Source organism: Ambystoma mexicanum, chromosome 3p (assembly GCF_040938575.1).
Source record: "Ambystoma mexicanum isolate Mex_15411 chromosome 3p, UKY_AmexF1_1, whole genome shotgun sequence".
Lineage (NCBI taxonomy): Eukaryota > Metazoa > Chordata > Amphibia > Caudata > Ambystomatidae > Ambystoma > Ambystoma mexicanum.
Window position 1 is genome coordinate 626,958,804 of NC_090925.1, and position 24,510 is coordinate 626,983,313.

Sequence of the window (24,510 nt, forward strand, 5' to 3'; positions counted from 1 at the left end):
CAAGCTGCAGAATTAGTGGTGCTGATTGTCATGCTCAAGAAACACACACACAAGGAAATAACCGTGTATAGTGACTCTGCCTATGTTACGTCAAAAGTGCATGCAGGATTAGCATGTTGGAAAAGGAGGGCTACCTCCGAGCGGATGGCACTCCAGTGCAACACGCTGCTTTACTGGACAGACTTGTTAGAGCACTACAACTCCCAGTAGTCATTGTGATAGCCAAGTGTGCAGCACACACTAGGAGAGCAGACTTTATTTCACATGGAAACAAAGCTGCAGATGAAGAAGCAAAAAGTGTTGCATGTTCACTTGATTTAATGAGTTTTGATTCAACTGATGTGAAAGAAAGAATGGTGGTGATGATAACTGTAAATGAAAGCTTTAATAATTTATTGAAGACAAAATTGATGGAAGTTAAAAGTGGAGCCCCACAGGATGAGAAAGAACCGTGGACACGTAGGGGATGTTCTTGATCCCCTTCCGAGTCATTGTGGCAACAGGAAAGCACTGGTAAACCAGTGATACCTGTAGCCTTATTGAAGGTGGAATTGAAACAGATACACAACCCTGCGCATGTCACTAGGTAAAGCCTTGCAGCAACTATTGCGGAGGACTGGTTTGTACCAAATTGTTTAGAACATGTTGTTTTTGTTGTAGTAAATTGCATTGTGTGTCAAAAGTTTACTGCTGGGCACACGCTGCGAACAGTCAGAGGAGTTATACCTCAAACAAATGATCCTTTTCATCATTTACATATTGATTATGTTGACATGCTGCAGGTTTGTAATGGTTATAGACATCTGATAGTGGTAGTGTGCCCCTTTTCTAGGTGGATCGAGAAGTATTTCCTAGATGGGCAATATGTGCGGTGTTGTGATCAGATAATGACCCATATTTTGTGAATGAAGTGTTCGAACAAATTTGCTTATTGCTCAGCATAAAACATATGTTTTCTTCTGCTTATCACCCGCAAGCAAACAGGATATGTGATAGATTTCAAGGTCTGCTCAAGGAAAGGATAGCCAAGCTAAAGCTAACATTGAAAAAAGGAGGACTCTATTGCCTGCCTCTTGCATTATATGCACTGTGGAATCAACCAGGCTCTGACATCACCTCACGCCCCATGAACTAGTAACAGGGAGGCAAATGAGAACGCCTCTCGCTCCTTCATCAAGGTTTAGAAGTGATGCCCAGACAACAGCAGAATTGTTAGGAGATGAGTTATGTGCCCACTTAACATGTATGACTACAAGTATTTCTGTCATTTCAGACCAAGTCAACCGAATGGGGTATCGGGCTCAGAACACAGATGAAGACCATACAGCATATGGAACTAAGGAGTTATTATTTCCAAAATTGTTTCCCAGAGATCAAATTTTGATATGGAACTATATGCGCAAATGGCACCAGCCCAGATTTAAAGTTCCTTTCGTAGTGGAAGATGTCACACTTTCGGCAGTAAAGGTCCTAGGGAGATGCGCATGGTTGCACCTGGGAGACGTGAAAGTTCACACTGGAGATATCCCCACCCCAATCGGAAGCAAGCCACAGAAAAACAGTTCAGCACTTGAAGACTAGATCGATGATGAGGAAGAAGGACACACGGACTGTCCAGTAGACAGATAAAGTGTACATTGAACTGTTATTTGTAGCTGCTAAGCAAGGAGTGAAAAAGCTATTGTTCTTGAGCCACAGCAATTTGTGAAAACATTGGACTGTGAAGCATTGAGATCCATAAGAAGAAAAATGCCAAATCGTGCGTTCCTCTTTGACGACTGGAAAAGGGAGGAGTTCTCTGATTGCTCTCTCACTGAGTTTCTATTTGGAGGCACCCATGGCTGTGCCTAATGGCAACATTAATTGGATCATTCTTGCTGTTTTCCTCTTCATTCTTCATGTGTATCATGCGCTGTTTGGGAGAACTGTTGATATTCACGTGTTCCTGCAAGATCCTCAAAATTGTCAAATGGCAAGGAGACTGCTCACAGCCATAAATGAGCAAATCCTCCAGTTATCTGAGTATAGTACAGAAAGTGCAGATGGTTATATCTGATGAAGATGTGCATAAACTGCCTGGAATGGTCTTTTATTTCTTGATTGAAGAACATCCTTATCTTTTTGGATGACAAACAAATACTTGTATATTTCTGAGAGATCCCAGGAATCGACTGCTGATAAATTGGCTGATCAGTGAACTTCGTGAGCTCATTCGCTTGCTACCTGAACATCTTGTTGAAGGTACGTATGGTGCTGTCGAGTGATGATATTCACAATCTACAGACTTTGATCTTTTACTATTTGCTTGAAACTCATCCTCTTCTTGTTTGACGTAAGGATAACACATTTGTATTCATCTGGATTCCTGTCATTTGTCCTAAAATCAGCCAACTGCTTGTGGACCAGATTCAACAGTTGCCAGAATATTTTATGAGATTGTCTGATTAAAATTGATTTTTCTTTCCTTAAAAGTTGTCACAGGCAATATGGGCAACATTGATAGTAACAATAATGTAGCAAACAACTTCAGAGCACCACGACATGCAAGAAGCTATTTCTGTATAGAATTGACATATTGGTACATAAAATATACATGTGTCATGTTCATTGTTATTCTTCTCTCCCTCACGATACAAACTGATTATTATGTCAATCCAAAGAGAGCAGTAGTTCCTGTATATCTTCCTATGCAGCAAGGAACAGCCATGCTGACTGTAAGACCGCCAAAACTGTATGTGATTGTCCCTACAGCAGTAGCTCATGCAGAGACATCAATTTCATTGACAAATATCCATAGGAATCTTTATACAGGAAAGAATCTTATAGATATTCTTAATGAGCATCAGATGCAGATTCTGCAAGAGAGATAAAGAATGAGACCTAAGAGAAGTGCTAGGGAGGATGATCATGATTAAAACAACTACCTAGATAGGACAGCATCATTGGGTAACAATATGTGGTATCAGTTTATGAAAGAAGTGGGCAAACAAACCATAGATGAGGAATGCTGTGTATGTGTACTCCTGCCTTATAGTATGGGGTAGTCTAAGATCTTCATAGCCACTGAAATAAATGTTCAGACAGCCCGCTGCCTATCTCACATTGCACTCTGCCAGACAAGAGGTCAGTTCATGGGTCGAACAGCCTCTTTAGTATGAGCAACATAATGGGCAGAAGCAGGGGAATATGATTATGTTGAAGACACGAAGACAAGCACACACGAGAAATCATGTGATAAGATACTAGTAGCCTGGAGTCAAAGGGGCTGGAATCAGACAGGAAGTAAACAGAAGACTTGAGAGTCTAGGAAAAACTGCATAAGAAATTCAAAGCTGGAAGGAAAGAGGTCAAATGCAGATCTGTGGATCAGTACTTTCTCCAGACGGTTGGGAGGAAGCTGTGGTTATCTGCAGAGTGAGGGTAGTGATTGGTCGCCGCAAGCCAACCATTGACATTGTGGAAAATGGTTGCATGTGGATTATGGACTAGACTTGCCATACTACTGACGTGGGTTGAAGATAAAGGAGTGCCTTTACAGAGAGTGCCTCTGAGTAATGCAAAGCTGTGTTTCAGAAACAATGGCACTACAAAACTTGAAGAAAACCAGAAATGTGGTTGAATCTTCAATGTGCCAGGAATGAGCATTGGGACAACAGTGATAATACATCACTCCTAGCCTTGAGGATCCAGAGTTTACATGAAGCTGTCCAGAGATTGGGGAGGACTATGTTCTATAGAGAATGTCCATGTTCCAGTGTTGGTAATTCCTAAAAGTGACCTGATCATTGGTGAATTTCTGAAAGCAGATGCTCACTTGAGAAAAAAGAGATCTGCTGAACTACAGAATTGAATGAAGCAAGAACATTATTTCTCAGCCAAATCAATAGAAATTTTTGATTCTGTCCCATTTGAGCACAGATTGTTCAGCCAGACTTCACCAATATTCACGATAATCTTTGCGCCAAGGATCCAGACAACAGCAAATACCAATTGGTTGCAGATAACCAGATGGGAATTGTTACAGATGATTAATACTACCATAAAGGGATTCAATGCTATCAAGTAGGAACAGAGAGACATTTGACTGATGACTCTTCAGAACAGATACATCCTGGACATGATCACAGCTATGGATAGAGGTGTTCATGCCAACATTGGAGAATCAAGTTGCACATTTATATCTTCACATGATGTGATAATGGCACCTTGATAGAGGCCATAAAGATGCTGAACAAGTTACATGTCCAGATGATAGACAAATTGGAAGACATTGCTGATGACATTTGGTTTGGATTAATCTTCTCTTGGGTCCCACAACGGATGGCAGATATATTCAAATTCCTTGGATCACTGATAGTGATGTTATTGCTTGGATTTTGTGTGATCAGGATAATCATTGCATAGTGCAAGAAGACTGTGAAGAAAGTTGTAGGACTGAAGATCATGACTGATGTTGAATCAGGATGGAAAACTTAAGAACTGACAGATAAATAAATCAGAGCCTACATGAAGGCCAGCATTCATGCATCTGAGCGAACAAAGTTACTGTATCCAGAGGACCACAAGAGGTAAGTGGGAACATTGATCTACGGCAGTCCAAGTGGACAATGCATTCTTATGTCCTGGAGTAAGGATGAGCATGTGAAGTCAGCAGGATGCCTGAAAGGAGTCATAAAGATACAGGTCCCAAAGAAGTATTTATTCAGACAAGGATGTCTAGATGTGAAGATTGATGATGAGAGTGGTCGATGAATCGCCCTGAGGGGGTGAGTGTAGAGGTGGAGCCAAGTACCCTCTCCCAAAGTTCCTCCTCCATGCTACCTACATGTTGGGAACCAGAGTGTGAGACACATGCAGTGCCAGTGAAAATACCTATACTGAAAAGAATCTTGGAAGTAAGATTCCCATTGAGGAACGCATACATGCATTCACGGCAATATGATGGCCATTTGAATGAAATCCCGGAAAAAGTGGGAAGAACAAGCAAGGAAGATGCCTGGTGACATCATGAAAAGCAGAGCCAACACACTCAGAAGAAGAGGCTGAAGAGTATAAACATTTCATAGAAACGTAGGAGGAGGTGTTAATGATGAGCATTATTTCAGGCTACAGAAATAATGAAGATGATATAAAGTCAGTTTTATAAGTGGACAGATGCAGTAACACAAGTAGACAACGTATTCTTAAAGGCTAGCTATGTAGTGAATAGATTGCATTGTGGCGATCTGACAACGTATATGCATAGAAATATATGGACTATGCATGATTCCGCAACGCATTTTAGCAGAGCTAGATCCAGTGAAAAAAAAGACTTTCAGTGTGTCACAGTTGGAAAAGCAATCAACTTTCAGAGGTGAATCAAAGAAAGGCTTGGTTGGCCCAGGACCAGGAAGTCAAGGCCACCGTGAATCTGAATGTTCATACAGTAGTTACAGAACGTGTGAATAGAACAAACTCCTGTTTGAGATGGGGAGTGAGAACATCAGAAACATCAGAGGTTCTTCATGTAATAGCACTTTAAATACAGAAAGACTCTGAAACATGGTCTGCAGTCACGTGGTTGGATGAAAGTAGACACTAGGACGAGCTGTATCGAAACCAAGAGACAGAGTATGCCTATACTCCCTCTTATTCTCAGGCACAAATAACATTTCCAAGACCAATGTTCAAAGGGCTAATTGACTGGCAGACGGCAAGAGTGATCATAGATGACAGGCTAATTGATGGGGAGCTATGGTTATGACCAGCCCACCAGTACCTGGATGTTAGCCTGGCTGCTGCTTACGTAGGTGGAATATTACAGAGGGGTACAAGGGTGCCAACCAATTATGAAGGGCCACGTACTAAAGAGCCTATAATTTGTATAACCAATGGAACATTGTGTATTTGATGATGTTCATAGTGACCTGCAATAGAGGAGGGCTTACTTGCCCCACCTGATGATAGAGACCCAATCACCTTCCCTGACAAGTATGGAACGCATACCTAGAGGTTCCCTGTAAGCCTAGCACTTTCTGAAGTAGGTTTTTGTAGTTTGCAATGTAGATTGAGGTCAATGATGATGAGGTTTTACTATATATGTTTTGTGTTTTAAGAAATGCAGTGAGTGAGAAGATTGAACGTGTTTGTTGGTGTTCGTTATACTCCCTGTTTTAGATAATTGATATTAAAACAGACACACTTTGCCAACTTCCTGATTCAGTTTGATTATTGATGTTTGATTATATTCAGCATCCCCATCTATCTCAAATTATTGTTACCTCGTCTTAAAGGGCTTGTGTTGGGCACACAAGTTCAAAAGGTTGGCTAATCATCCTGCTTCAAGTATAATAACACTTCACTGCTGTAGTGCATTACTTTAGCATTTGGCATAATTCAGTGGAGAAACGATTACCAGCGGCCAGGGACACCAACACATGGATGTGCGCATATGTTGGGATTAGCTGGATGGCAAAGAGGGAGATTTTCCGATGTCAACAGTTCCGAGGTAATTTTGCTTGTCGGTTTAATTATCATCCAGTTACAGTATGTTCTGGACATTCCTCAAATTAGAAAAAAAGTTCTGAAGTAATCTCGCTATTTAGTTTATCATCCGGTTAAAAGCAATGGATTTACTGAACTGGGAAGCAGAATTAGAAAACAGTTCTGAGGTAATGCTGCTGGAAAGTTTATCATCCAGTAACAATCTATGATTTTACAGTATTTGGAAACTGAATTAGTAAACATTTTCGATGTAATTTTGCTGGTCAGTTCACTATCAGGTTACGCTCTAGGATTCTACTGAAAAGGGAAACAAGAAGTTAGACAGTAAAGTAATTTTCGCAAATGTTGTGCTCTAGTGAGTTAATGTCTTGCGAGAAGCGAGTACCAGGTTTACAGCCAGAGGGGAAGGAATGTAACTAATATCTGCGTGGTGTGTGACTGATAGCGGAAAACAACAATGGGTTTGAGGTGACCAAGTGGCAGCAGGATCTATGAGACTGTGATATTGGCGAGTGAGTTTACTTGAAGCAGAGCTGTACAGTCTGCTGCTCCACACATTCAGGCCACCAGAATTACAATGGGCCTCATTAGGACCCTGGCGGAGAGGGTGTTACGCCAGCGTAGTGCATGGCGTACCTCTCCGCCATACTACGAGTTCCCGTAGCGCCATGGCGGCCTTTTCCGCCTGGTTTTACCAGGCGGAGAAAACCATGGCGCTACGGGACCTCGTTGTTAATTACGCCACCGTATTTTACGGTGGCGTAATTAACTCCTTCCCCACTCCCATTATACCCTATGGGGCAAAAATGGGAATGGGGAAGGGCAGAATGGGGATTGGGGATTTACCGCTCCGCCGAGGTCGGAATGGGGCGGTAAATCCGCCAACCCCCATGGCGCTATCGGCGGCTTTCCGCCATGCTTCGCGGTGCATTTAGCACCGCGAAGTCCGCCTGGGTCGTAATGAGGCCCAATGTCTTGTTTTTGAAAGGGTAAATGTCAGGAAAGGTGGCCTTGAGTCTCAGGGGGCGCCCAACAACAGCCATGTTGCCAGTCAGCAGGTTTTTAGCACGGTAATCACATAATTATGCTATGTTCGCTCTGGGGTTTAAACGGTGCGCATTGCAGCACCTGCTTACAAGCTGCAATTTTTCCATTACATTGGATATACAGATGTGATAGCCTCTCATTGCCTTTTAACACTGGTTTCTCCACATCAGTCCATGGTTTAGAGAGAAGGGCTAGAGCTCTTCAGTGGACAAGACACACAGTAGGGGAGAAAGTTAGGTAATATCAATAAATCAGCGATTGCATGCTTGGCACAAAGGATTTCCGTTGTACATTCTCACCCTATCATTCAGTTGTGCATTAATAGGGGTACTTTTGCCGCATGTGTCTTTCCCCCCGCAGAAAAGGTGAGGTCGCATTTTGACAGTTTGCTATGGTAGTGGCTCATTGCTATTCTCAGGGGTGGGGAACAGGGCTTATCCCCTGCACTAGCACTCTATCCTAATCACCAACAGCACCCACCCACATGCCTGACCTCAGAGCTTCTTACTGGGGCCCAGCCAACCCGCCCCAAGTCCTAACCTGACAGAATGTACACACACATCTTAAACTTAACTCTTAGAATCTACCATATATGGACTTTCGTCTCCAAGGGCATTCTAACCACAAAGACATTGAGACCATACAAAAGGGGAAAGGGCGCTTTAAAAATGACAACAACAATTACTGCCTTTCGGGGCTTACTCCCAAGGTTCTTGGCGTTGATGGCAGTGGTGCCAGTGAATATAAGGAGGGGAAGGGATTTGCACCTTTCCCTACCTAGACAATTGGCTGATCAGAGCCCATTCTCCTGAACAGACTTTAACATCTCAACAGCACCTGCCACTCCCTCCACAAACCAGACTTCTCCCTTATCTTCATGAAGTCCAGGTGACACTTGCCCAAAGTTTCAATTGATTGTAGTTGCCCTGGACTCTTCCTCTGGGAAGTCTTTGCCTCCCGAGTTAAGGGCATAACTTGCAGATGGTAACGAGATTTCAGAATGCCCAATATCTACTAGCATTCGACTTTCTGAGGTTGCTGGGTCTCATGGCATCATTTATCCTAGTGCCGGAAGCCTGCCTAAGGATGAGATCCCTCCAATGGGCTCTTAGATCCCCATGGTCACTATTCTTGGACAGGAGGACAGCCCGTCTTCAGGTTGCAAGCAAAGTCACACAGGATCTCCTATGGTGAGCCTGCAAGGTGAATGTGATGATGGGGGAACCTTTTTGGCAACCCTGGCCAGAGATAACAGTAGTCTCAGATTCTTCGCTCATGGGCTGGGATGCTCATATGAGCGATGTTGCAATCAGCGGTCTTTGGTTCCCATCAGAATCTAGACTACTTATAAACCTTTTAGAGCGGGGGGGGCAATCAGACTAGTGCCGATCACCTTTTGCCATCCATAAAGGGGAAAAACATCATGATAATGATGGACAACACATTGGCCATGCATTACCTCAACAAGACAGATGTTGCAGGGTCACTACCACTGTGCAGGGAGGCCATGCAGCTCTGGTTTTGGGCACTGCCAAACTGAATTTCCATGGGCTGTTCATCTAGCCAGAGAAGAGAACACAATGGCGAATGCTCTGAGTAGATTTGCAGTTAGCTCCTTAAGTATTTCTAGAGATCTTCACCCTTTGTGGAACTCCTGAAGTGGATCTGTTTGCATCCATTATCAAAAGGGAGTGTGACCTGTTCTGCTCCAGGGAATTTCCTAAGAGGATCTCTGGGGGATGTGTTCATAGTGGACTGTGAATTTCTTCTCCTATATGCGTTTCCTCCAGTCCCTGTCATTCCTTATGTTATCAGGAGGTTAAAGACGTTCAGGAAGTCCATGATCCAGATTGGGCCATGAGGACATGTCCATCTGAGCTCCATTCTGTCTTCTCCAGAGAGTGGAGCTGCTCGCTCAAGAGGGATGCTGTCTTCTTCACCCACACATTTCTGAGAGGTTAAGATACAAAGATTCGGACCTCCCATAAAATGTCTTGGAGGTATTGCTTTTAGCCATAAAACCAGCAACAAAAGCGCTATACAGCTACCGTTGAATACATTTTGCGACTGGCGTAGAGCTAAAGATATTGATCCTTTCACTTGCAATACACCTGCAGTGTTTTCTTTTTTGCTGCATCTAGCCCATCAGGGGCTGCAGGTGGCTACGGTCAAAGGTTATGTGGCAACGTTATCCATTTTAAAATGCACACCAGAGCAAGGCTCTTACTCTAAGATGCCATTTGTTATTCCATTCCTCAAGGGATTGACAAATACTTTCCCACGAGTACCCTTTCTGGCACCATCCTGGGATTTGAACCAGTTGTTAACCTTCTCAATGGGAGGCCATTTGAACCTTTCCATTCTTGTCCCCTCAGATTATTAACTTTGAAAACAATCTTTTTGGTAGCCATCACTTCTGCAGAGAGAGTGAGCATCAAGCCCTGTCATGTACACCTCCCTTTAGAGTATTTTCCAGGGAAAAGGTAATGTTGAGGGTCCATCCTTTCATCCCATTGTTGTGCCCGAATTCCATCTATTACAGAAAATAACATTACTGGCTTTGTATTCACCTCCTCACCCTTCTAAGGCAGAAGAAAGGTTACACAGGCTAGACTCAAAAAGGGATCTTAGCTTCTACGTTTCTAGGATACAAAATGTCTTGCAAAATGCATTTCAAAGTGCTACTGTGTTGCGAGAAAGGAGGTCCCTGAAAACGTGAGAACCCATTCCACCAGAGTGGTTTCCCACTTTGACTCTTCGAAGAGGTGTTCCAGTGCAGGACATTTGCAAAAATGCTACATGGTCCTCACTAAACACTTTCTCTAAACATTACTGTTCAGATATTTTTTTGGGTCAGGATGAAAAGTTTGGAAGACCAGTTCTGTACATCAATGAATAGCGACATTTGGGGTGAAATAGCCCCTGAATGCGAGAAATGAAGACGCGAGAGTCAGAAATTAGGTCTGACATAAGACCTTGTGAATTCATCTTAAAAGGAAACAAAATGGGCTAAATTGCAAAATATGGAGAGATGCCTTTCATGACGAAAGTGAAAGACATGTGGAAATGTTTGTCAAATCCATGAAGAGCTGCAATAATATCATCATGAAACAGCAGTCACAGAACCCTCAATGGGATGTCAGAATTGTGTTCAGCAGCTGCAGTGAAACCTAGTTCATCTCACATGTGAAATAAATCAAATGTTATTTTGTATTTCCTGCCAAGTGACAATCTGCAAAGCAAAATGTTCACCCAAAACCACTAAAAGTGTGAATATGGTGTGCTTATCTAACAGATGTATGCAAGGCATAACTTAGCAGTGACACTTATATACATGCTGAAACTGGGTGCCTTCCAAGAGCCTATTTAAAAATATCATGTGAGTTTAAAAGGCAATTTGCGGCTGGGTGCTTGAAAGTTCAGTTTCTTCAGTAATGAAACTGACCCCAGCATTCTTTCCCCTGCTGCCCTGAAGAACTGGCCTGGGTGTCATCATCAATGAGAACCATTTCTAAAAAATACCAGCCTATATACAAGAAATAATTTACTCTTAGATGGGAAATGCAGAGCAAACCAGATAAGGTTGGGTCTGGTCTGCAGCCCTTGTGACCTGCAGGTCAGAAGTCTCATAAAACGTGCATTAGCTAAGTCATTAGCACTTGAAGGGGCAAGCTAATCTAAACACAGATCCCCCTCTTGATATCATACACCTGAACAGGCGAGTAAAACTTTAAAAAAATGTAACCCATTCTAACCATGCTAAAACAATATTTGTGGGATAAACACAACTAAAGATATTTTACAATGTGATGTGAGCCTCTTGTGTTTACCAGCAATGCAGAAAGTTGATAAAGCATGCCAATTATGAGTAGTATGACACCCGTAAAGTGCCATAATTTTCACTGATATAGTTCCGGAGTAAATTAAGAAAAATTATATCTCTGCACAGGAATGACATACAGACTTCTAAGTAGTATCATTTGACTCACATTAAATTGCGGTGCTCAAAAATGTATACATACATGTTGTGATGTAGTGAGATGTCTATGTCCCCGAAGCAGAGCAAGCCCACCTGTCGAAGTGAGATGATGAAGCTCTCTCCTCCCCTAGTGGTCCCAAAGCACTCCCCTATTCCCCTGTCCTATCAGCACACAGGGGGGCGTAGGGTAGTGACACACCACCAATCCCTTTCGTGAGAATTATGACAAGTTTGTGATGTCATTTTACCTATAACTAAGCCAGCTTGCCTTAGAGCTTGACTTTTCCCAAAAATTCTAAGAGGTGACGCTGCCGAAATCTGGCATGAACATACCAGCAGAGAGAGGTCAAACCTTTCACTGGAGCCAGGAGACCTAGAGACTGATTGGGACCCTTGCAGTGCTCACAGTGAAATCCTTGACTGACCCCATGCTATCCCAGTGGTGTGTCCTGATGCTCCAAGATGCCCAGTCCACACCTCTGTTGTAAGTAGAAATACCCCAAGTTGTGTATGCCCTATATTTTTTAAGCATTGTTTTAGTATAGTCCCGTTGGAAAGTCCCCTGTTTGTCTTGGCAGATCCTTAGCATATTTAGTAAATCAATTAAATCTCCCATTGGATTCACAGGATATGTATTGGTGGCATTTGAAACCAACAATCTTTTCCCAGTGTGTTGTGAGCTGGTATAGTCATAAAGATTTGCCAAAATAATTGATTTAAAAAAAAGCTGTTAGCATGTGTGTTCCCACTGTAAGGTGCAATAAAATTGTCCCTGTGTTCCCATTGTGAGCTAAAAAAACGAATTCCCATTTGAATTTTCTTTCTCACATTGCAATTGTGCTAAACATTGATTTTACCATTCTGTTCTGACCATAATCCTAAAGCCCTATTTGTTCCTGTCAGGTACAGAAAAACAAACAAATCCCATTTCTTTCAATTTTTCCCCATAGCAGTGGTGCCAAATAATTAAAACCGTTATTCCCATTCTGTTCTGATCATAATCCTAAATCGCTGTGTGTTATTGGCAGATGCAGAAAAACACATTTTCCCCTTACTTGCCTTCCTGTCATATTGTTTCTGTGAATCACACCCCAATTCCATTTTTTCAATTGTATTCCCACTCCCTGTCACTGCCTTCATTCAAAAAAGTGAAGCTTAGTGGATGTTTGGAGGTTGAGGGTTGCTGGGACCAATGTATAACACTGTTTGCAGTCATTGTGTGCTCTGAACTGTTCTTTGCTTGTATTGGGGGATGATGTAAAAGGAAACTATTGTACTGCATATTCTAGTCTCATCTCTGTGTTGGTACTTTACCAGAAATTATATTTTGTCTTTGTGTTGCCACAACATTGGTGGCTTTTGTAATCTGTTTATTCTAATTTGAATTTAATAAATACATTATTAAATGTCTTATTAATACACACCGGCCTGGTTACTAGTTCATTGTGGCACCGGGTATCTGTTGGGGTTGTTTGTGTGACGGGTTGGAGGCCTTGTCAAAAAGGACCTGAATGATAGAAATAAAAGTGTTTTATTGTGTGCCATATTTATTGTAAGGGAAGGAGATCCCTGACTTGCGTGTGACTGTATAATAAACCGCAAAAGACAAAATCCACTCCCTCACATCCATTTCCAAAACTGCTATGGGAGTCTATCAAAGATGGGAATTCTGCGGGAGGACAAAATCCATTAGAAAAACAAATTACTTACCCAATGTAATAATCTTCTTTCTACTGGATGTTCCTCCCACAGATTGATCATTGCCCTCCCAACCTACCCCTCCTACTCTGGCTGAAATGTTAAAAATATGTTTCTCTTTCAATGCCATTGCAGGTTATATAATGCTCAGTTCACCTGTGCAGAAAAAGGGAAAAACTAAGAACAGACACAATGGCTGCAGTGCGTGCTACTCATACTCTCATTACACGTCCAGACGCAGGAATGGTAACCATCGAGGAGAATCGACTCAATGCCGCGCATCGCTCTCTGTTGTCAAAATCTTTCAGGGACTGCAAAAGATGGTATGGATATATCAAAGATGAGGTATTCGTGGGAGGAACATCCAGTAGAAAGAACATTACCAGCGGTAAGTAATTTGCTCTTCTAAGGCAGAAGGTCAGATATCTGTAGAGTAGCATTTTCAAAAAGGCTAAGAAAAATGGTGCTATGTGCTGAAAGGAGGTGGCACCGCAAAATAATGACTGTTTATCTGACACTATGCATCCAGAGAAAGGACTGTATTGACGCTATGACCAGAGCTAAATCCTATGAAGAGGATATTCCCTAAATCCTATGATATAGCCTTATCTGAATATACATTACCCAGTTATATTAGAGCCTTTTCTGACATTTCTGTGAGAAGTAAAACAAGCAATCTCTCCAAAATCCTTAGAACTTGCCAGGGAAGTGGGGGCTTTAGCTTAACCACCCCCCACCAAACCCCACCAAATCTCGTGCATTCTAATCATCGTCAGGTCAGTCTCTAAAAACAAACTCACCAACTTTGACCTTACCTCAGATGAAAATACAGTCATCCTCTTCATCAGACACCTGGTCTTCTGACCACTAGTAGCCAATTGCACACAATGCCTCCTTCCCTCCCCTGCCTACAACCTTACTGTAAAGAATAAATCAAGTAGAGGGGCGGACTAGCAATCCTACACAAACACCAATTTCCTCTGCTTATCAAGGTCACCTCAGCCAGCACCACAGATCATGAATCCCTTCTTGTAAAACTCCAATTCTCACCCTGCACTTCACACAGCTTCTTTCTCATTTACAGACCCCCCAGTAACACCAAAAACTTTGCAGACACACTCAGCGATGCTCTGACAACTAAGTTAACCTACATCCAGCACTTATCATCCTAGGTGACTTCAATATCTGGTTTGACTCCCCTTCAAACCCAATGACCTGCTCTTTCGCAGAAAACCTAGAAGCCTTCAACCTGACACAATACAATACAATGGCCACCTACACTGCAGGCCACACCCTCGATGCAGTTTTTAGTGCCACACTACCCTGTGACCTCTTACCATGGACTGACCACTCAGCAATCTTCTTCTCTGTACCACTTTTGACCATGACCCACGGACAAGGCCACCAATGGCCATCACCAACCCCCACACCTCTCACCTCACTCTGGAACAAAGTAATTATGAGCCCTGATCTCACAAACTCCCTCTTTGACTCACTCCCAGCACGCTCCCTCCAGGAAGGAGTATCCCCAGCCCCCTCCCAATCAAACTTGTTGACCACCGGCTCTCCAGTGCCCTAGCTCCCCGCACCTCAACAAAACAGACCTCCCAGAGATCAGGCCCCACACCCAGGTGGTAAACTACCAACCTCAAATCTCTAAAAACCCTGAAGCACCATCTGAAATGGACCTGGAGAGACTACTCTACCGCTCCAAACAAAATTGGCCTAGCCAGACTAGCACATGTCTACATATCAGAAATCATGAAAACCAAAAACGTATTCTATGGGAACAGAATCTTGACCTCTCACAAGGAACTGCATAGAATATTCTCCGAATTCAAATTGCAATGCTGCTAAATTCAACCTCCACCAAACTCCCAATTCCTATACAATGCCTTATCAGTACATTTTCACAACACCGCCATCGACCGACATTCTGCCATCATCTCTAAAATAGAAATGTTGCTCCTGCTGGTTCCCACCCACCTTCCATTCCCCGTGCACATACCCTCCCGATGTAAACCTTTGCTTCTTTTTCTTCTATCTCACACCAGGCGTTCCTCTCACTCCCAGCACAAAGCCACCCATCAGGATCCCCTGAGGACCATTTCCTTGCTCGCCCGCCCTCCTCAAAAACATCCTAACCACAACCTGTACAGGCAGTAACGCACACTAAATCCTTAACCACTCCCTAACATCACCAATCTTTTGCTTGACCCACTCCTTACCCAGAGCTACAAGCCCATTTCCAACACCTGGTCCATAGCCAAACTCATGGACCACACAGCATACAGTCAACTCGGCCACTTCACTGACGCCAACAACCTCCTTGACCCTGCCCAATCTGGCTTCAGAAGTCTCAGAGAAACAGAGTCCTCCCTAGTTTCCATTTGGGATGTCCTAAAAAGAACAGCGGATGCCGAAGTATGCACTGCACTAATTCTCCTTGACCTCTCTGCAGTCTTCCATATGATTGACCACACCATTCTCCTTGACAGGGTTGTTGCTAGGTCAGGAAAATATCTGGGGCTGCGCTAATGTCAGGACTGTCGGGACTCAGGGCTAGCTAGCCTTTTTGGTTGTAGCTACTGAGATTCTAACCGGGGCTACAACCAAAAGACCAGGGGCTATAGCTCCCTATTCCCCCCCCTAGCAATTCCTCTGCTCCTCGACAGGCTACTGTCCTTAGGAATCAAAGACACTGCCCTTAATTGAATATCCTCTTTCATCTCTAACCACTCACAAAGCATGCTCATTCACCCTTTCACCTCTGCGTCCCGCCCAATATCGAAAGGAGTCCCACAGGGAGCATCACTTTCTCCCCTCCAATATCTATTTGAACCCTCTACCCACACTCATCTGCTCCCACAATCTCCCCAAATACAACTACGCAGACAATACCCAGATCTTCCTTAAAATCCCCAATTGCCAGTCCGGATTGGTCATCATGCCTCTCAGACATAACTTTCTAGCCCCTCCACTGGCAACCTCCACCTCAGTGAAAAACCTTAGATACACGCTGGACATGGATTTATCGCTCTCCCAACACATCAATTCCATATCCAGAACCTGTTTCTTCCACCTACGCATCCTCAGGCACATCTTCCCATACCTCACATATCCTCACCGATTCTCTGCCATCATCTCCATCATCCTCTCCCGATTGGACTATGTAAACTGCCTTTATCTAGGGACACCAGCGTTCCAGCTAAAGAAACTGAAAATAATCCAAAACACTGCATCATGCCTGCTCATTGCCCTCCCTTCCAGAGAACACATTAGCCCTACACCAAGAGTCCTCCACTGGCTCCCAGCTGGTCGACAATCTGCCTTTAAATCCATGTGCATCACTCATTGCGCCCTACACAACTCTGGCCCAGAATTCCTCCAAGACAAACTCACTTGCTACCACACCTCCAGGACACACAGATCCGGCACAGCATCCCTCCTAGTTGTCCCCCATTAGAACTGCACCAGACTGGGCGGACACTCCTCCTCCGTCCATCAGGAACTCTCTGCCCCTCCACATGTACAACATTGACAACCACCTGGCATTCAGAAAGGAACCTCAAATTCTGTCTCTTTCCTTCCTCCTCTTGAATCGTCTCACACTCTATGATGTGATTAACCCACACACATAAACACTGGGCCAAATCCCGACAACACAACTATCCCCCAATCCACTATGGATGCCATCAGCATTCGCAGTGGCAAACCACGATAAACACAGACCCCAATCCCCCACCTCAGACAATCTTACATCACTGCGAAGTCCCATCGAGCCCCTGCCCACTGCTCAGGCTCTCAATCTAGGGAACCCCCAGTTGGCGACTCCAGCCAATCCCGTTGGACCAAGGACAAGCAACATCGAATCTCCATCTGAGTTTGAGGTATGTATAAACTGCACCACGTCTGTGGACACATGCTGCAGGCATGGCCAAACATCCATGCACTACAGAATGAAGCTATGGCTATGCAAATCCGGTCTAGCAGCTCGCATAGTAATCCACAATGAAACACCTGACGTGCCTCAACTCCTCTGCCATTGGTATACAGCGATAACCTATGAAAAATGTCAGTCTAGCTGGGCACAACTCAAGTCTTCCACACTAGTACTCTACCCTAAACCACCAACAGCACCCACTCACATGTCAGACCTTCAGGCTGCTTACTGGAGCCTAGCCAACCCTTCAAAGCCCTAACCTTGCAGAATGCACACCCACATATCTTAAAGTTAATTCTTAGAATCTCCCATACATGGACTTCTGTCCCCGAGGGCATTCCAACCACAAAGCATCTTGAGGCCATACAAATGGGGAAGTGAAGCTATATAAATGACAAATACAATACAATAAAATCGTAGCTCAGTCCAAAAGACATTTGCAGTGGGTCGTGGCCTCATAATTGGGAATACCGCTTGTACATTTGTGGAAAGTGTGGGGCCTAATGACCCAGCCGGTTCTCCGTCTTGAACGAATTGCCAATGTTATTATTGTCATTGGAGCATGGAGATATTAATGGTGTCTGCGATTTTATGATTTCTCAACAAGACCAAGAGAAGAAGCTGACCAGTTCTGCATAATTTTATTATGCTCAATGAGGGAATATTCACAGGCAGCCAGCATCGCACAAGGTTTGAACAAGAGGAGTGTGCTTGAGTATGGTTCCCAGATAATAGGGATCCACTGGTGGGATAGCTCAGCTGGTTGAGCACCCGCACCTGCAACATGGGTGTGATGTGCAGGCTAGAATACCGGCATGGCCAACTCAGCCTTTCATCCTTCCATCAATAAATGAGCATCAATTTTGGATGGGTGATATTGGATGTAAGTATATATGTGCTTTGTAAAGCGCTTAGGTGGGAGCGCTAAAGGAATAACACATCATTATCATTACTTGATTGCAGAGAACATGGCATTCTGTGCAGTCAGAAGGTGTGACTCAAGTTTCGCGAGTATGATTATTTGGGAGTGGTATAGTGACACTTCCTATTCACTGTGGGGGAGTTATACAGTAATCATTGAAGGAATGACATTGATGGGAAATTGTGTGTTTTGTACGTGTTACTACCCATGCAAGTGTTGTCAAATTGGTGCCAATGGGAAAGAAAGTATTTGGACCTCCTTTAGTAGTATCGGAACACCTTGCAGAGGTGGAGTATAAAGTGCAATTCCAGTTCGTGAGTGTCTGCTGTGGAGTGGTATTTGGAAAAATCTCAGCGGTTATGTGGGAATAATATGAGGACACCACTTGTAGTAGAAAAATAGCCTGGGTTATTGGTCACTCTTTCGTAGTGAGAGCAGCAGAATCGACGAATGTCAGATCATGATGAAGAGGATTGGAAGGTCGGAAGCTCGTCCATCATTCGACTTAGAGAACCCCCTAATATGCCCCTTGGGGAGCCTGAAATGGCAATGGACGGAGAGGAAATAACCATGAATGACCAGCCCCTGGGATAGCATGGTATGGCAGAGTCGGAAAGATTTGTAAAGGGAGCATCCTTGTTTTCAACTTCCAGGTGCGGCTGGCAACATGAAGGAAATAATGGTGCTCCCCACAGCCAGATTGGGCATGAGCAATGCAATGAGGTTTACTGAGGAACTAAATCTGAAATAATACTAGTTGAGGGGTGCAGGAAAGAAAGAAATGTGGAAGGGAACATGGGCAATTGTTATTGAATTTAGATGAGACTTTACGAGAGCAAGACTGAATAGAAAGCGATTGTTTACACTGATGGGGGCGGCAAAGGTGTGAAAATTCCTTTTTTTGATGAACCTGGAGGATGCCCTAAGAGGGCGAGGTTGTAAATACTAAACAACGTTTGCACCAGTGTGGTTGGCCGGTGCCAAAATTAACCTGCTGTGGATAAAGAGGGCCAAGAGTAATGTGCCCCATGTTAGCCTAGCACAGCGGGGGGGGGGGGGTGGCAAGGTCAAATAGGAGATGCACCCCTCCCCCCATGGTTGTCAGCTTCCAGCCTGGGCTGGTGGAACGGAAAGCATAACGGCGCTCCCCGCAACCCATCACCGGCGGTTGCCATTGAGGTTCGGTGAGTGAGACCTACGTTTCCTGGAACAAGAATGGATAAGGAGAAAAAGAGAGCTGGCTGTAAATAAATAAAGGGATAAAAAGGGAAAGGGGATGCAGATGAGGAACATGAATAAACAAAAAAGTGCTGCTGATCACAGTTATTAAAGATATTAATGTGTTGGTTTGAATTCATCGTGTGAAATATGTAATAATAAACTGGCCTTGTTGTGCCACAATAAGAAGAGCTGAACTGGCCTCAGTTATTTAGCCAAAATGGGGTACAGTGGGATTGGATATTCCTTGCAGAGTGTGGGTGCAAACAGTACCTGATTGCCTATTTTAGCTTATGGTGTGACCCCAAAGGGGCTGAGGGCACCAATGCTTAACATGGCGAAGGGCCGGAGCACTGCAGCCCACCTTCTTCAGCAGGGAAAAGGCACAGGAAGTAGGAGGTTCCCAGTATTGTGACTCCCCAGGGAGGGAAAATAGGGCAGTAAAAGGTTGATGGGGCAGAAAGGGCAGGTATACCCCTTAATGGTACAGCCCCTGGGTAGGTGGGTAAATGGTTCTTCTCACCTTTGTGCGTGACATCGGATGCCCCATTTATGTAGGGCCTCCACAGGGGGAGCGGTCTCTTCGACATGCTCACTCTCCCTGCAGCAGGAGCAACATTGGTCCACCCAACCCATCCTAACATTTATTTTATTTGCAGGTTTTCGAATGATTGTATTTTATTGTCGCAGGCGGTAACTCTGGAGGTCAAGCAGTGCCAAAATAAACCTCCCGATGGAGGAAAAAGGGGATCAAGACTAAATTACCCACTGTTAGCCTAGCACAGCTTGGGGCGGCAAGGTCAAAAAGGACGTGCGCCCACGTGGCTATCAGATTCCAACCTGGGCTAGTGGCTGGGAAAGCATAATGGCGCTCCCGTAGCCCATCAGCAGCGGCTGCCAACGTGGTTCGACTGGAGCGTGAGGCTCAGGGAGGTTACACGAGTGAGACCTAAGTATGGTGGAAAAAGAATGGATAAGGATAAAAAGAGAGCTGGCTGTAAACAAATAAAGAGATAAAAAAGGAAAACAGTGTGCAGATGTGGAACATGAATAAACAAAAAAGTACTGGTGATCGTCTGGGGTTATCACAGTTATTAAAGATATTAATGTAGGGGGCGTGGCTTGGCGTGTGGAAGATGGTGGCATAATCCCTAGGCTCTGCTCCGGTGGAAATACAATTTATTTATAAACACATATTTGAAACATTTCTTACCTCTCTCTGGTTACCGCTTACGCTCCACTTCAGCTCCGGACGTCGGAAGAGCTTCATTGGAATTCCAGCAACCACCCGTCATAGAGGTCTTCTTCCGGGAGGCTGGACCCTTCAAGCTGCATCATCCCGTGCACGGAGTGGCTGACTTTTCCTTTCAGCTGGGCGGCGGTGGTGACAGGCATAGCCCGCCTGCAACACAGTAACCATCTTTACCCACAACACTGAATTTAAAGTGACCGTAAGAAAGAAAAAGGATTTCTTTTTCTTCCCTGTTCTTTTTCTTATTTTAAAACTAGAACATGACAGTTATATTAACCTTGAAAGGGAAAAGTAATAGAAAGGGAGAGAAAGAGGAGGAAGGGAAGTGAAAAGAAAAGAAAAGAGCAATGATACAATTGTGAACAATAAAATGTATTATTGAAGGGAGTTGGGAAAAGTGGGGAAATTCAGAAAGAAGGATAAGAGAGAAAAACAGAGTGGAGAAGGAGAGAAGAGACAACATAAAGGGTGGAAGAGTCAAAGAGAAAGGAAGAGCGAGAGACGAAGGAAGGGAGGAACCAGAGAAGAAAGAATGAAAGTGGGAAAGAATAAAAGAGTATAAGAGATAAGCAGGGAGAAATGAGGCGAAAAAGAGAGGGGGGAAGAGGAAGGGAAAAGGTGAAAAAAGAAGGCAAATAAGTGAATTATTGTACGGAAGTAAAGAAAAGTTTTGTGCGAACTAACTAACAGACAAAAAAATTAAGAAATAAGTGAGGAAGGTAAGAGAAATAAAATGTTATATCTAATTATAACATGGCAGTAAAGAAAGGACAATCTAAAGAGGGCCCCTCTAAAACATCTGCTGTGTTAAAAAGACAAAAGAGCGAATGTCCTCCACCTATAGAAAACATGACAGACCCGGTTATGCAAATGATACTATCAGAAATAAGAGGCCTCAAACCTTTCGTGGAAGACACTAACGCTAAACTACAACAACTGGATAATAAATGGTCTATCTTTGAGGCCAGGATGAATGAGGTTGAAAGTCGGATAGGGAACGCAGAGGATATTTCCAACAAAGTTATCTCATTGGAAGCCACAGTATTAACTCTACAACAACAGGCTGAAAATCGTGAAAATTTCAACAGAAGAAATAACCTTCGCGTTATTGGTCTTCCTGAAGGTATTGAAAAGGACAATCCTACTGTCTTCCTATATGAGTTCTTACCTCGAATTCTTCATCTCTCGGCTTCAGTTCAACTAAATTTTCAAAGAGCACATTGAATTGGCCCATTTAGACCCTCACAATGTTCCAACAACTTACCCAGGACCATGACACTTGCTATTCTTGATTTTACGCATGTCACTCTTATTATGGAAAGAGTCAGAGAAATCAGAAATCTAACCTGGGAAGGAAAGAAAATCTTTATAACACAAGATGTAGCAAAAGCAACAGCGGCAAGAAGAAAGGAGCTTCTTACTTTCAGACAAGTACTTAAGCAACTAAATGCAAGAAATGGTATAGTACATCCTGCCACCCTCAAAGTCACTCTTAATGGACAAACCTCAACATTTCAAAATCCAGCAGATCTACGTACGAAGGTACCTCCAATCTCAGAAAAGGAATGACATGGACATGTCACCCCCTTTTACTTAAAGATGTTAATACAAATATTTCTAATTTATCCACCGGCGTGGGTGTTCGATGAGCCTGCTTCTTTTTTTGCCCCCCCATCCCTCCATCATATTTTTCTTTTACACTAACATGGACTGGTGTGGCTTTTCTTTTTTAGCCACTTTTGTATTCATAATCCTTTATGATAACTTAATTCTATCTAAGTCCATGTTATACCTTTTTTGGGTCCCTCCCATTGTGTATGTTCCCCTTTATATGTTCATCTGTTTTGCTAGATATATTACTATTGCCTATACTAGAATGCCATTTTATTTTAATATACTGGTATCAAATCGTTTGCGACCTTGCTTTGGCCACCTTGGTTCGTCTATATCATAATGTTCATAGATTCATTATTGCACCTTTATGTCTCTCAACGTAGTATCTTGGAACATTAAAGGATTAAACAATCCAATCAAAAGACAAAAAAGTATTATTGCATCTAAACAGATTGAAACCCTCAATTTCTTGCATTCAAGAAAGCCACCTCTCTAATGAAGAAGCAACCAAACTCAAGAAACATTGGGTTGGTCAGGTGTTCTCCAGTGCTGCTAACGGAAAAAGAAACAGAATCATTACTGTAGTTAGTAAACATCTTAGATGCAACATGCTCTCAAATGAATCTTATGACATAGGAAGATGGGTATTGCTTAAACTATCTATGGACTCCAAAGAATATTTGATACTCAACATTTATGGCCCAACATCCCCTGAGCCTAATTTTTGGAGGCAGCTCAGAAATCACTTGTTACAAACGAATCCCCACAATTTAATTTTTTCTGGTGATTGCAATCAAATGATGGTCCCCTTCTTAGATAGGAAATATCTACTATGCGCTTTACCATTTCTACTTCTCATAAACAATTCAACAATTTTATATCTGAACTGGACCTCGGTGATGCTTGGTGCTTACTTCATCCCACTGATTCAGACTTTACCTTTTACTGCGCACCTCATAAATCAATTTCAAGATTAGATTATATATGTATACCTAATTCCATGGCACACCTTCTCCTAAAAGCCCAAATTGAATCCATTACAATTTCGGATCACAGTCCTGTTCACATCCAACTACAATCTACCAGTAATTCTAAACCCACAAATAGATGGTGATATAACAGTAGCCTATTGAATGATGTTTTATTCACACTGTTCATTACCCAACAATATAGTAATTATTTCTCTGAAAACAAAGACCAGGATACATCTATTTCCAACAACTGGGATTGCTATAAAGCCATTCTCAGAGGTAATATTATATCTTTTGTAGCCAATAAAAAGAAAAAAAACTAAAACAAGAATCAGAATCTATTCTTAGACAGCTAAAACCATTAGAAATTCAATTCGCCAGTAATAGCTCATCCACGATTCTTAGAGAAATCTTAAAATTAAGACTTCAATATAACAAAATGTATACTCAATGCTCTTGTACTAATATGCTCAAATATAAATCAAAAATGTACCAACTCTCCAACAAGGCTAGCAGATCTTTAGCCTCATATCTTAAATTCAAAAAAGAAAAGACTAGAGTTGTTACCTTACAAGACAGAAAGTGCTCTGATACAGATATTCTTCAAATGTTCGCAAAATTTTATTCCAAATTATATTCCTCAGAAGCCTCTTCTGATAGTTCCTCCATTGACGATTTTCTACTTAAAATACCTGGAAATACATATCCCCAGATAGATCTCAACTCTCTTAATACTCCCATTACCCCTGTCATAAATATCCAAGCCATTAAACATCTTAAAAAAGGTAAAGCCACGTGCCCTGATGGCTTTCCTATAGAGTTTTATTCTCATTTTTCTAACCTATTAGTTCCCAAACTCAATACTCTTTACTCTCATTTTGTAACAGAAGGGAAGGCCCACAGTTCATTTCTTGAAGCTATGATTATTGTTTTCCCTTAACCTAATACAAATCCACAATTCCCTCAAAGTTATTGCCCAATGTCCCTTATTAATACCGACTGTAAGATTTATGTGAACATTTTAGCCAATAGACTCCTACCCTTTCTTCCGAAACTTCTAAAACAAGACCAAGTTGGATATGTTCAGGGAAGAGTATCCTCTTCTAATATTAGACTTTTCATAGACATCATTTACTTAATACATCAATCCAAAAATCCTCATGCTGCAGTAGACTTAGAATCGAAAAGGCTTTTGATAGAGTTGAGTGGGACTTTTTATTTAAACCATTAAATGGCATGGGTTTGGTCCTCCACTTTTATCACTGATTAATGTCCTTTACTCAATGCCCAAATCTGCAATATTTTGTGAATTACAGCTTTCTACCTTCTTTCCTCTGTCTAGAGGAACTCGTCAAGGCTGCCCCCTATCCACAATCCTCTTCA

General features: G+C 42.8%; 1 long non-coding RNA gene across 1 annotated transcript in view; it reads right to left on the bottom strand.

The window, feature by feature from the left end:
* Positions 1–20,579, bottom strand: part of LOC138579575 (uncharacterized) — a 162,394-nt gene extending 141,815 nt beyond the window's left edge. The window contains exon 1 of the long non-coding RNA XR_011304082.1: positions 20,504–20,579. This is a non-coding gene — a long non-coding RNA (uncharacterized lncRNA). The remainder of the gene's footprint in view (positions 1–20,503) is intronic.
* Between the last annotated feature and the right edge of the window lie 3,931 nt (positions 20,580–24,510).